This window comes from Triticum urartu, unplaced genomic scaffold (assembly GCF_056163025.1).
Source record: "Triticum urartu cultivar PI428250 unplaced genomic scaffold, HENAU_Tu73 scaffold2, whole genome shotgun sequence".
NCBI lineage: Eukaryota > Viridiplantae > Streptophyta > Magnoliopsida > Poales > Poaceae > Triticum > Triticum urartu.
In genome coordinates this window covers 10,940,251-10,954,287 of record NW_028260368.1, presented here as the reverse complement: position 1 = coordinate 10,954,287, position 14,037 = coordinate 10,940,251, and the positions used below count along the sequence as shown (strand labels likewise).

At 44.5% G+C, this 14,037-nt stretch overlaps 2 non-coding genes across 2 annotated transcripts; one reads left to right on the top strand and one right to left on the bottom strand.

Moving 5' to 3' along the window:
• Window positions 1–651: 651 nt before the first annotated feature.
• TRNAN-GUU (transfer RNA asparagine (anticodon GUU)) lies at window positions 652–723 on the top strand. Its single transcript has one exon. It is a non-coding gene; the product is annotated as a tRNA-Asn (tRNA).
• Window positions 724–1,353: 630 nt separating this feature from the next.
• TRNAD-GUC (transfer RNA aspartic acid (anticodon GUC)) lies at window positions 1,354–1,427 on the bottom strand. The gene has a single exon. It is a non-coding gene; the product is annotated as a tRNA-Asp (tRNA).
• Window positions 1,428–14,037: the final 12,610 nt, after the last annotated feature.

Here is a 14,037-nt window from a genome sequence, read left to right as displayed (position 1 = left end):
ATTTTAGAATGTGTATTTTCATATTAAGAGTTCTTAAAAGTTCTCAACTCAAAGCCCAACCGTCAAAAGGATGCTACAATGTTCGAAATTATCAACTTAACATGCCCCCTTACTTCCTTCGTGACCTCCCACTACTTCATCTACCGAAATGATTAGGCAGATCTCGTTTTTTCTAGCATTAAACCTGCTCATGATCCTTTATAGAGCATGGAGCAGACAGAGAGATGAAAGGACCACCTTCTCCTGCTTGCTTGATCGGAATCTATTCACATTTAGAATAGCTGAAGTGCTACTTAACTTCACTTAGTAGTTGAAACTCGGAGAGACAGAGAGAGTCCTCTCTCATACTTGCCAATTCCAAGGCTGATCAGCAAGGGAATTGGCAGGAACCAACCTTAGTTGCCCCTCGGTAGAGTGAGTCTACTTAGCGAACTGGCAGGACGCGGAGATCGATTGATCAATATGCATATCGAGAGTTGATGGTTGACCGCCGCCCCCCTTGTCCTGCCCCGGCCGGGGAGGCAAAGGGGATTGCTATCGTCACCCTTTCTCCCGGTGTATGTGAAAGAGAAAAAGTGACGCACTTTTAGGATTTTCGGTCTGCGGTTGGTTGGGCCAAAGAACGAGAGTCAGCTTCCTTAAGTCCGTTCTTCCTCAGTAGCTCAGTGGTAGAGCGGTCGGCTGTTAACTGACTGGTCGTAGGTTCGAATCCTACTTGGGGAGATTTGATTCATTCAGAATTCGAATTGATAGTTATAGCTTTTCTGACTAGCGACCCCTGTCCTTCTCCTTTTTTTTTTTCTAAAGACGCAGCAGAATCGTCAAACGGGACATCAAAAGTGGGAAGTTGATTGTAGGATTTCTATTCCTCACTCTCGTATAGGTGAACTTGGTTCGTTCAATGAAAAGGGATAAGAAGGATCCACTGGGAATGAATGGGAAGACTGGGGTAGTATCTTCATTAGCCGGAAGGAATTAGTCTCCACTAGCGTAATTCGAAGAACGAACAAGAAAAGGCGTCTTTAGGTAGGAGGATGGATGGATGTGGTCCAATGGCTAAAGCTCTGCCAGCTTCTTGTAGACTGGCAGTCTCCGAGAGGAACCTTAACCCCCCGGGCCGGGTGGGATGGTATACTTTTTTTTTCGCCACAAGTGGGAACTCAGTCCTTGGTAAGACACAAGGGGGGAAGGAAGATCTTCACTCATTCATTAAGTAAGTGCCTGCGGTGAGACCCACAACAAACGAAGGGGGTGGAGGGAGACCGAAGAAGGAACAATTGTCTTGAATGCTACGCTGGGATCAGCAGCTTCCAGTGTTTTCAAAATGAGTCGGGCAGGAAGAGGAAGATCGGGCGGGGAAAACGGGGTTCGAACCCGCGACTTCTGGCGTGACAGACCAGCACTCTAACCAACTGAGCTATTTCCCCCTTTCGTAACTACTGTCGATTCAACAGTCACCTACCGGTTACCTTTGTAACTATACCAAAGTAGCTGTACAACAGAATGCCCTTCGCCTTTAGTACTTTTCTTTTTCTTTTGACGACAGTAGAAAGAAATGGCTCTGCTCGCTTAGAGAAGGGGCTCCGCGCTCTATCAGCTATCAGTTAGTTGGCGCTACGCGCGACTTCAGTTGACAAAAGCGAACAAGATAGCGCTAGCGCCCGCGGAGAACTTTCGTTTGTTCGCCTTCTAAAAGGCCTACTGACCTGCCGGTGAAAAGCCGGTTACAAAACAAATAATAAGACGTAGTGAAAAAGTACCAAAACAACTGAAGCCTACATCCCACTACGTCTGGGTTCCCCCTTCCTATGAACCTTGAGTCAATAGGTAGGGTCAACTATACCAAAGTGGAAGGGCCACTATCTAAGCTATTAGTGGGCTGGTTTGAACTATTGATTTACTGAATCGAGTGAAGCTGTGTTGCGTAACATATAGGTCGCCAAGGCCTAGAAGTACAAGTGGTCGCCCTAACGGTCACTCTCAAACTCACTACTTGAGTGACGAAAGTCACTTAGCTTCTTTAATAGGGCTTGCCAAAGAACCCCTCCGGGGCCCCGGGAAGAGGAAGAAGGAGATAGAGCAAAGGTCTCCTCTTTCTGTCCGCTCTTCCCGGCATGTAGAGATCCGATTGGGCTTATAGTTTAATTGGTTGAAACGTACCGCTCATAACGGTGATATTGTAGGTTCGAGCCCTACTAAGCCCATCTGACCTGCTTAATCAATGACTCCGGTAGTCACCTGAACCACTCTCTCGGATAGCCCACAGCCTCTCTTCTGGATGCGAAAGAAGATTCGATCAACGTACAAGGTTTGCCTTCTTGTGAGAAGGAGGGTTCTGAATTGTGTTCTCAGTGCAAAGGGAGTCTTTGAGAAGGTTCCGTTTTTCTGAAGAGAGAGAAGATCAGTAGAGCAGTCCGGCAGCTGTTCGGGGGTCAGCTTTGGGATTTGCCTGATCGACCCCTACCAGTGTATTAATCTACAAAAATGAAGATTGACATTCGTCAATTTACCGGATCTATCCTCTTCTACTAACTTTACAAAATGGAAGGGAAAATGTGAAGACCAAAGATGTCAACTACTAAGCATAGTCAATTGCAAATCGGCCGGTTGGTTTGCTTCTCTCCAAGTATGGGAGATTTTCCAATCTTCGAAAGACGCTCGTACTTTCTTGATCTTATGAAGAAGGGGCTTTCCTTAGCTGCGGACTTTGGGATCTTGAGAGTAGACCATGTCTTACGTTAGGGAATCCGAATCAATCCAAATCCTCTGACACTCCTTTTCAGCTGCTATTTGAATACATGTTCAGATGCAAAAGAGCTCGACTTCGAGTATGGTCTTGTTCTTAACTGCTTGAGAGAACGCATATATCCCCTTTTTATTGCTAAACCTCCACAAGCCTTCCCATGCTCGCTAATTGAACCGTCCGTCTTCATCTTAATCCATTCGTTTCCCGGTGGTCAACACACAATAGAATATGTTTGTTTTTGATCGGATTGAGACAAAAGTACCATTTTTTAGGATGTTCGCCGATTCTTCCTCTTCTTTCTCTCATAAAACTGGAGATACTAGCTTCTAATCTGCATATTTTTGCAAATCCTTTTCCATTTGGATTTTTGAAAACATTAACTTACCTCTAGAATTCCACTATATATAACGTTGACGTTCCGCCAAAATGTGCCAGAGCGAGTGAAAGGCAAGCCTACCCACGGTGTTAACTTGCCATCCCCAACAAATCTGCTAGCAGCCCATTCGAGTTCCGCTTGGAAACAAGAAGCTCTTCTTTATTTGCGTTTTTTTGCCCAAGATAAGCCCATTTTCCAGAGCCAAGCCTATTATAAGAGTTCAACTGCCATATTCGGATGGAGTCCAAATGCTTGCATCTTGGGCTGAAGAATGACCCAATTCCTTAGCTTCCATGCATTAATCATATCCGGGGATGTGGGAATAGGGAGATGCCATCCATCTACACGACACGATAGCTTAAGCAAAGAATAGAGAGAGCTAAGCTAGAATACAAACAAAAAAGATATTCCACTAGCGTAGGCCTACCATAGAAAAGTCTAAAAAAACCTTTTCTTTGTCTGTCAGCGGGAGAGAAAGCAAGCTTACGGTGCTTTGGATGTTAATGTTTTTGTAGGATACTAAACACCTATATATATATATACATTGTTTTATACTCCTCTGTACAAGCGTATAAGAGCTATTATGCTCGATAAAAGGAAGTTTATGAATAAGTAAGTCTTTCTTTTTTGAATAGCCGGCGGGAGAACTTACTTTTCCGGCTATCGTATGAACAATGCCGTCCGCTTTTCTTTTTTGAGTTTCCATGGATCTCTCCGACGAAGTAGCGGAAGCATGAAATGCTATTCACGAATGAGCATTGCTATCTGATTCCTACAAAAGAGATAGGGGAAGCTCACTTTTGTCAAATGGGGCTAGAAAGCATAGAACCCCGTCTTAAATCAACCGGTGAATCCAGAATCAAAGTGAGGAGAACAGGATATGTTATGAGAAGAGTGACGTGGGAATAGATTGCATTTCAAAAAGAATCTATACACTCAATAAGCCAGAACGGGAAGATTCAACTGCAAAAAGAACTGGTACGGTGTGAGAAGAGGCCTATTCTCAATAATGAACAAGATGATGCAGCTCTAGTTGCTGGAGGCAGAGGACGTGGACGCGGCAGGAATAGATCCAGGGGGAGGACGCGAATAAAAAAGGCTATGAGGATCATAAAAATTGAGGTGGAGGGAGATTGTATAACTAAGGATCGAGTAGAGGAAGACGTCAGTCTTTCAGTTGTAGATGATCATTACCGAAAAAGATGTACATTCGAATGAAAAAAGAGGGCCTGTCCGAGAGGAAATAAAGAATATTCATTTGCGGATTCTTCCGAACAAGCAACGGATTGAGCAACTAGCGCGAAAGCCGTTGCGCGTTAGCGCATCCGTTTTCTTGCTCGGGAACGAGGGGACTAAAAAAATTGTCAAAAGCCATCTTTCTCTTTAACTAACTAAGTATTCTTAAAAATATGTATGTCTATGAGGTATTTTGACTTAATGGGAAGTAGGCATCTCATTCATAGGCAAGAGCAGGCCGGCCTGAAGGCATGAACTGAAGGCAGGCAAGAAGGCATTAAATGGCTTTTAAGGATTCGGTGTAAAGATGCGGAGTACAGTATCTTTCTTTCTATAAAAATATATGGAATCCGCGATCCTATCCTATTTTTGAAGTCATTTTTTCATTCGAAATTATTTTCTTTCGCAAGAGCACTCAAACATAGATTGAAGATCTTCAGTTCTTCGGTCGGCAGCCGCAGTCAGTAATAGCAAGCAGCGTCCCATACTACTTTTCCTTTGAATGTTCATTCTGGAATTGAATGTCACAAACAAGACTCATACTTCAGAAAAAAAACTGCTTGAATCAGGAGCTGTAATCCGCAGCTTTAGAGATAGGGGCGGCAGTCACAGCATTGGCAGCAGTGAGCAGAGGTCAAGAAGAAGAAGCGGTAAGAGCAGTTAGAGAGCAAGCAGCGGCTCATCAAACCTTTCTGTTTCGGTTACAGCTCAAGCGGTTTGTTTTCAAGTAAGGTACTCAAGCAAGCTTTCCTCCTGAAGACAGAGTTTCGGGTGAGCTAGCAAAGAAAGTCAGCAGTTAACCGGAAATTTAGGTCAAATTAGCATTTCGTAAGTTTTAGTAAGGCCAGTTATGGGAAGCAGGCCATGGAGAAAGAGAGGAATCAATCGTCCAACGCTATGTTAACAAATACGTGAAAGGTTTGATTATTCCATACACTTGAACGCGTTCCTTATCAATAGGTTTCGGAGAGACGAGCAATGATTGCTTGACGATCTTCACTGCATGAGACTAGACTTGACTCAAGCTTCATACGAAAGCATTTACTGAACTAAAGCCGTTGAGCCAAGTCAAGCGAAAGACTTATTCGAAGAAAGCTTTAAGAGAGTTTGTTGTCCCATGCCTTTCTGATGGTGAACCTCCTACTGCTTCTTCCAATTCTGAAACTGGGATTGGCCTGTTGACTTTGCCCTTCCTTTAGACAAAGAGCCCCCAGTTTCGCCAAAAGACCTCTGCGTGTTGTCATTCAACTCCACACAAGCCTGTCGTTGGGCTACTTGCGTCTTCGGCAGATACAAAGGAGAAGTGACGGTCGGTGAAATAGCCCTCCAACTCGTAGCTCTTCTTGCTTAACGTGAAAACTCTCCTTTCCGATGAAAACGAGAAAGAAAGATGTCAACTACTAAATGTGCTGCTTTGTGAATTTGATACTAGGTAGTTCTCCCCCCTCGGCAGGCAAGTAGCCTTTGCGACTTACATCTCTGCTACAGGAGGGTATGAACCCCCGGATCTAGGCGAGGTGATGGCGGGGAACTCCAACAGGTTTTGGTTTCCTCCTCACTGATTGATGGAGCCCAAGACTGCTTGACGACTTTCGGTGTGGGGTCAGCTTGAGCCGAGGTCGTCTCGTAACAGGAACAGGAAGAATAGCAAACAAGCACACAAGCAGGAATAGGAATATTGGCTGTCACTATCCTATGGTTAGCAATCAACTACGGAGCTGGCAACTCACAAGCCAGCAAGTCAACCTCTGTCAGATCTTCGGCCCAGTTTATGGACGAAACTGACTCTACTTCCTCATTCAGGCTGATATGAACTGCAAAAGTTTTCATCTTTAGCGTGGATATCGTAGGTATAAATGAAAGAAACTGGAATCAGGAAGTTGTTTCTTTCTCTCGATACGCAGAGGGGAGAGCATGCCCTGTCTCAGGCAGTATATCAGTCGTTAACGATCTTACCGGGACACATCCAATTGAAACTAGAATCCCAACCTCTTTGGAAGAAGCTCCAAATAGAAAAAATTTCAGAGCGGGGAATCTTCCTACAAACTAAAATGTGTTAAATATATATATACCTACCTCTGCCTAGAAAAACTGGAGTTTCAGGCACCCTCGTGGGAGACATTGGATGTTGTCAACCGGCCTTAAAATGCTCATAAACAGCTCTTCCCCCTTTGACTTAGTTTTCGCTCTCCTCTGTTTCTAGTAGAAAAAGCCTGATCCTACTTTGCGAGTCCAACAGGTCTAGTATTCTTTTCTTTTTCGTCTGAGGGAACGTGGTAGCCCTGATCTAGCTAAGACTTGAGATTCCATTCTATTTCATTCTGATCTCGTTATGAGGAAATAGGTGAGGCGAGGCTAAGACAAGATATGGGACTTCCCGCGCTAAGTTGTTCCAATCTCTGTACTTAAGTAACCGAACTCGAAAGTGCTGCTATGAGCTAGATTTGTGCGTACAAGGGTAAAGAAGCGAGCAAGGCTACCTTTCCGCTGGAAATCCTATACCTGAGTGCTATTTGATCAGAGTGAGTTGTAATTGAGCTTGATTTACTTGCTCTTCTATTTGCATTTTTTGTTAAGTATGTGGGTGACTCATCGTCGTGAGATCGGTTGGTCGAAAATTCTTTTCAAGTAGTCTCAGTCGGCGAACTCGGCTCCACAGAAGAAGTCAGTAGTGAATCAAAGAACTCATGCATGTAATCAGTGACTAGGGATCGATCAATCGGATGCAACCGAGCCATACAAAAAGAATTGGAAAAGGGATGACGCAAGAGCAGCGGAAGGTGACTTAGCAACATCAGTCATTTCCTATAGAAAGGAAGGAAAGGATCTCTCTTCTGTCTAGACGAAAGATCTCATTTTTGCTACCGCTCTCCCTCTTATGAGTCTCTGTCAGCCGTTGTTTAGTAGCTTTCAACGCGAGTTCAGTCATTCTCTTATATACTGAAAAGTACGAACTGACTTAAAGCACGAACATGAAGGAAAGGCTGAATTCGAAACATCTTGAATCGGATTCTCTCTTCTCAGAGAGCTTGAGAGTGAAATGAGTGGGCCGGCCAAAGAAGACCACTATGGAAGTGAAAGGGTGAGGGCAAGAGCGGTTCGAAGACCATAGCCCGATGTGGGTACATTGGCGTCATCGTCGTATGAAATTCACGCACAAAGGGCGCCGCATCACTCTCAATGGCATTCAAGATAATCCTTCCTGCCGTCCAATCTCTGTCCGTAAGCTGCAAGGATTGCGGAAACGGGGTGCTGTTAGCCAGTGTGTGCAAGTGCGTCAGATTCACCAGGAGCATGATCTGCAAGCAATTACTCTGGATGCTGATCCTGCAGAGCAGACACCTCCAGCTGTTCAAGAACTGCTACAGGAGTTTGATGCTTTGTTCCGGGAGCCAAAGGAATTACCCCCTCGTCGTGCCTGTGACCACCAAATTCCGTTGGTGCCAGGTGCAGTGCCAGTCAATGTCCGGCCATATAGATATGCACCCCACCAGAAAACAGAGATTGAGAAGCAAATCTGTGAGATGATGAACAATGGCATTATTCGTCGCAGCACGAGCCCCTTCGCTTCTCCAGTGCTCTTGGTTCGTAAGAAGGATGGATCCTGGCGCTTTTGAAATATCCTATGCCAGTCGCGGGTTGTCCCAAGCTCAACGTAGGTTCGCAAGAGAAAAAGAGGGGGGTACCTTGTCTGTCGGTCGAAGAAGGCAACAAACAAGTGGAAGCAACCGATGCTTTGGTCATTCTACTCCTTGATGCCAGTCTGTGCTTGCTGTCATGCTGGCAAAAGCGGGGGTTTCGGCCGGCTTTACCTACTATTGGATTTGAACCAATGACTCTCGCCGTATGAAAGCGATACTCTAACCGCTGAGTCAAGTAGGTCAAGCTGAGTCAAGTCAGAGAAAATCGAAAAAAAGAGAAAGCCAACCAAAGCGCAACCAGAGTTCTCCGCGGGGTGGAGCGCTAAGAAAGAGAAAGCGTTATCGCTATACGAAATGAAGCAGCGGCTAGCACACTAAGATAAACCACTTGGTTTAAAAAACTGCTTAGTGGCGTGTGATTTCAACACTATTCCAGAGGTATATGACAAAAATTGTGGGAGAGACCTCTATGTTCCTCAGCTTAAATCATTCTATGATTGTTTACAATTCTGTCATCTATTTTACATGAGGGCTAGAGGGTGGTCTTGGAGCAAGAAAAGTGTTGAGTCCAGGCGCATTATGGTACGACTGAGACTGAGTTGGGCAGGAGCAAGCGGTTGGATTGGCCTGACTCTTCAAGACCAAAGATACTCGGCTTCCTCTTCATCAAGTCACGAAATTCGACCCTTAGTTAGCAGCACCAAAACTAGAGCAGGCCCAAGACAAGCAAGAACAGTCAGTCAGCACCGATCAGGCAGGAAGCAGACAGTAAGCTAAGAATACTGGAAGAAGGTGGTCGCTCAGCCAAAGCCCTAGTTCAACCAGAACAGTAGGGAAAGCGGTAGAGGCCGCTCCGTAGCTTTGGTCGTCGCACTCTAATCCGCTTTAGAAGAAGCAGCTATTCTATTGCTTGGCTATAAAGCCTATAAGTAAGAACTCTGGGGAAGGAATCCGATCTGCAGATGAAGCAGAAGCAGGCAAAAGGCGAGCGCACAGCGAGGAATTTTCCATACTAGATCGACTCAACATTACCGAATCTACTCTGAGACTCTCTTCTCTTCATGGTTGGCTGTAAAAAAAGAGTCTCTTTAGTCCCCAACTCTATGGATTTTACTTTTTGGCCCCTGCTCTCGACGTTTGCTCGGGACGGGAGGCTATGAAATAGTTGAAAGCAGATGCAACATTAAAGAAAGTCAATCCAGTAGCCTTAAGTCGTACCGAACACTATGTCCTAATAGTAAGGGATTTCTTTCAACCCGGTGGTAAGCCGGTGGTACCCGGAGAAAACGTTGCCCGAAGGAAGGGACTAAACCCATCTGTTCAAGTAGTAGCCAAGTAGTACCGAAGGAGTATCTCCGAGTTAAGGAGTACCGAAGGGAAGGAAGAAAAACCAAGTGAAAGAAAGAGATCGCAATGGTCTAAGATATAGTCAGTGAACAATAACTCAGATCTGATGTCGGATCGAAACAAAAATGCAAAAAGACAACACAAACGTAAAAGATCGAACTCTAATTTAGTTACTGAGTGAGATGTTTTGCTACCTACAAAAGGTTGGTTCTTCCCCTACAACCCCTACCCCTCCAAGGCAGTACTCTTCATCGGCAAATCCGAATGTCTCGATCCGAGTTGAGACCCACCTACAGAAATTGATCCATCAACGGCTTTTTCTATAGTGGCAGGAAGTCTCCAACTCTTCGATATGCGCTAGCTAGGTAATCCCTTTACTTAATCTGATATGGGATCTCTTGCTACCAGAAAGGAACTGAACTGGCTTGCCCGGAAAGAATGGATTGCGACCCTTGGAGAGCTAATGGTACTGGACTGATAGCGCACTGATTGAACCGACCCCGGACGTACCACTGGGGAACCTGTGGCTGGAGAGAATCTCTCGCGATGGAGAAATGTCAAATGGGAAGCTCTATGGAGGCACACATCGTGTCGTTCGTCATCGAAATGGGACTGACTCGCTCGGGAACAGGCACAGGATTGAGGAACTTTCTGGCGTAACACACCCGTAATGGGGCAATCTGACTAGCTGGTCAAAACCCTTTCCGCAGTGTTTAAGTGGTGCTGGAAGGAATCAAGAGGGGAGGAGGAAAGCTGTACCAGGTGGAAGGAGAAGAGCTGATTGCTACTAAATCAGAACAAGCTTAGTTCTGCATGATGGCTCAATGGTGCATGGTCAACTCAGTAAACCTAACATCTCTGATCTCTGATCCAATTTCAACCCTACTGAACTCTTAAGAGTAGGTGTTTCAAGAACCTAAGTCCTTACAAAAAAAAAGAATCCATGATCACTATATACCCCCGAAGGTACTGAGCCCAAACATCTGAAGCCATACGGATACTCACATCTGCAAAAGGCTGAGATTGAGAATTGAGGAATTGCTGAAGAATTCACTGATACAATCCTCTACTAGCCCCTTTGCTTCACCTGTGCTGTTAGTGAAGAAGAAGGATGGGACATGGAGGATGTGCATTGAAACCAGGCAGCTGAATGCCAGTACAGTAAAGAAGAAATACCCAATTCCGGCACATAGATGCCCTATTGGATGAGTGGTGCTAAATATTACAGCAAGATTGACTTAAGATCTGGCTATCATCAGATCAGGATGAGAGAGGAAGACAAGCCCAAAACTTCATTCAGAACCCTGTAACTATGAATTCAATGTGATGCGGGCTTACAAATGCTCCTGCAACGTTTCAAGCACTCATGAATGATGTGTTCAAGCCCAGAAGATTTGTGTTGGTTTGATGATATACTTCTTGACAGTAAAACACTGAAGGAGCATCAACAGCACTTGCAGCTAACACTTTTTCTGCGGAATCAGCTACATGCTAAGATGAGCAAGTGTGAGTTTTGACTTTCAAAGGCGGAATATTAGGGGTAAAATGGAAAATAAGGTGGCAGATGCATTTAATAGGAGAAAGGCCGGAACATCTGTCCAGCTGGTCCAAGGTGTGCAAACCGCTTTGTGAAGGCCGACTGAGAATGAGGGACCTAGTAGTGTATTTCGAAGCCTTCTAGGCAAAGCTGCTTTGGCGTGCACTGAAAGGGCGTCTTCCTTTCCTATATTATACCAGAGGTGAGTGCATAATCTGGTGTAGAACGGAGGGGATATCCTAAGTTGATGTGCACAAGTGCTTCCTCTGATTGAAGTCGATTGCCTCAACCAATTTATTAGTACATCAACACAAGAAGTGGCGAATTGGGGATGGTACTACCTCAGTGAAACTGTGGGAAGATGGGTAGGTGGGGCCTCTCAACCAAGACATCGCGGTTGGCGAGTGGGGACTCTACTGAATTCTAGCATGGGTGTGGTAGATTACTGACGTGAAGCCGGACCTCTATGAGTGCTCTACATGGCCGGATCAAAGCTATTCTAAAAACTAGATCCATTGGAGTGGGAAGTACTCAAGATGTAGAAGAGGACTCAAGCAGGTTTGGTCCTCTTTCTCTGATGTGTTCTTAGAACCCACTACCCTCCCTCCTAAAAGACCATGTGACCATCGGATTCACCTCACGATAGTCAACCAGTGAATCAAAGGCCTTATAGGTATTCACACCACCGGATGAAATTGAAGCCATAATCAAGGAGTTACTCTAGAATGGTACTCTACAACCTAGTTCATGCCTCACCGGCTCTTCTTTACAAGAAGAAAGAAGGTTCGTGGCGCCTATGGATTATAGGCAACTCAATGCGCAAACCGTAAAAAAGAAATACCCGATACCGGTCATTGATGATCTTCTGGATGAGCTACACGGTTATACTGTGTACTCAACAATCGTTTTATCTATTCCCACATCGATTCACCAATCCTGGAACTCGTTATGGATAGAAGGTCCGTAGAAGTGAAAGTAGGACGACGGGAGAAAAGAGTAAGGAGTACCGGAAAAAGAAGATTTTGGACTTTCTGCCCACGAAGAAATAGTAGCATTTGAAACTGGAAAGATTTACTTTGGATAGTAAATCCCCAAGGAAGGGCTATAATCCAAACAAAGGAGGAGCTAGCGGACAGTTCGAATTTCAACGATTAGGGAGGGGAATGAAACACTTGTCTTTCACAATCAATTCTTTCTTTTTTTTATGTTTAGGACACGCGAAGCGAGAGCGAAACTCGCTATGAGGAGAAGACTCGGCAAGAGAGGTTTGAACAAGAGGAACTGCCGTCTAGTTGAGTTTGATCATTCTCTCTTTCTATCTCTCTTTCTTTCAAGAGCTGAATAAGGGCATATCCGCAAAGGAGAGAGAAATCGGACTTTCTTCTTTACCCCCCTCATTATTCAAGACGTGAATATAAAGTGTATTGTACTCCCTTGGATCTTTTCCGGGATCTTTACTCGTCGTTGATCAAGGAAGCTAGAAGGAAGATGGGTGGTAGGGTGAATGGACATTCGTATCCTCTCCGACTCGTCGGTTAGGAGAGTAGCGACCAAAAAGAAATCATTATACAGGATAACTGCTGTAGAGATAAAATGTAGGAAGGAGAAAGTTGGTTTCAATGAGTCATGTGAATTGTAGAAGAAATAGGTAAACAAGGCGGGTTAATATATATACGTTGAAAAGCAAGGGGATAAATTGAACGAAATGAAGAGCAATCCAGAATCCTATTTTGTATACTATAAGAAAAAGGCACTGAAAACTTGGAAACGGAAGATGTTGTAACTGATATGGGTAGTCACACATTAGGCAAAATGGTGTAGTGGTTGGGCCAGGTAGCTTCTTCTTTTGAACAGCATTTCATTCTGTTTTGGATGCTTTCTACTATGTTTCAAGTGATCAAAGAAGAGTTTATTTCCCACTACTCATATCACATCTTATGTGTTGATGCAAGCTGACTAAATCAATAAGATGGTATTCGTATTTGATTAGACAAGATGGTATTCTTCTTTATTCCGGAGCACAACAATCCGGATCTCTATCTTATAGCTTATCCTTCCTATTCTGTATGTATTACGGTCATGTCAAGTCAATGGTCTGTCTGCCCTGCAACCGGTCTTGAATGGCTTCAGTGAATTGTTTGCTGAGCCTACAGAGTGACCTCCTAGGAGGACAATAGACCACAAAATACCCTTACTACCAGGCACTAAACCTGTCAATCATTAGAGAAGGGACAGAGTTCAAGATAAGACTATCTTGCCTGTTTGGTAGAGAGAGTACCGGGTATTCCGATGGTTAAAGATTCAAGTCTTAGTGGCAAAGGGGGACAGCTTTGGCCTGCAACCGTTTCCACTTTACGGCCCACAGCTTGTGTTCTTCGGTATTAATTCGGTTTCTGTTTGTTTGGCTTGTCTCGTGCACCACCTGAATTGAATCATAGTAATGGGACTTTGGTAATCCAGTGATGAAGTCAATGCTGATAATGGACCATGCTTCATCAGGAATGGGTAGAGGATCGAAGAGGCCAGGGAGTTTTTAATGTTCTACCTTAGCTTGCTGACAGATTTGACACTTGTTGACAAAAGATTCCACTGATTGAAAGATTCCTGTCCAAGCAAATAGTGCCTTGATGCGGTGATAAGTAGCAGTAATGCCAGAGTGGGCACCAATACCACTGGCATGAAGTGCTTGCAAGATGTTTTTTTTCATTTAGAAGTTTGCACCAACCCATACTCTTCCTCTATATCGAATGACCCCATTATGCAATGAATATTTGCTATTCTTGTGAGTGCTCAGGACTGCCAATTCAGATAGTAAATTCTGGGTGAATGTGTCTTTGCTGTACCCTGCAACAATATCAGTGAGCCATTGTGGTTGACAGGAAGTAATGGCATTGAGTTCATCTGGCTCATGTAATCTAGATAGTGGTGCATCAGCTTGCCCTATTCTCTGAGCCTTTTATTGGATGGTATATTGTAATCCCATGAGCTTGAGGAAAGGAAAGCTTTGTGCTGCATTGGTGTTTTAAGTCTTTGAGCAGTCAAATGAGCTAAGCTCCTGTGAATGAAACGCCTGTCCTGCTAAGCCCAAACTCTAATGTGCTTGACTTGGAAGTAGGCCACTCTTTCACTGTGAGGATCTTCTTTTAGTCTGTAG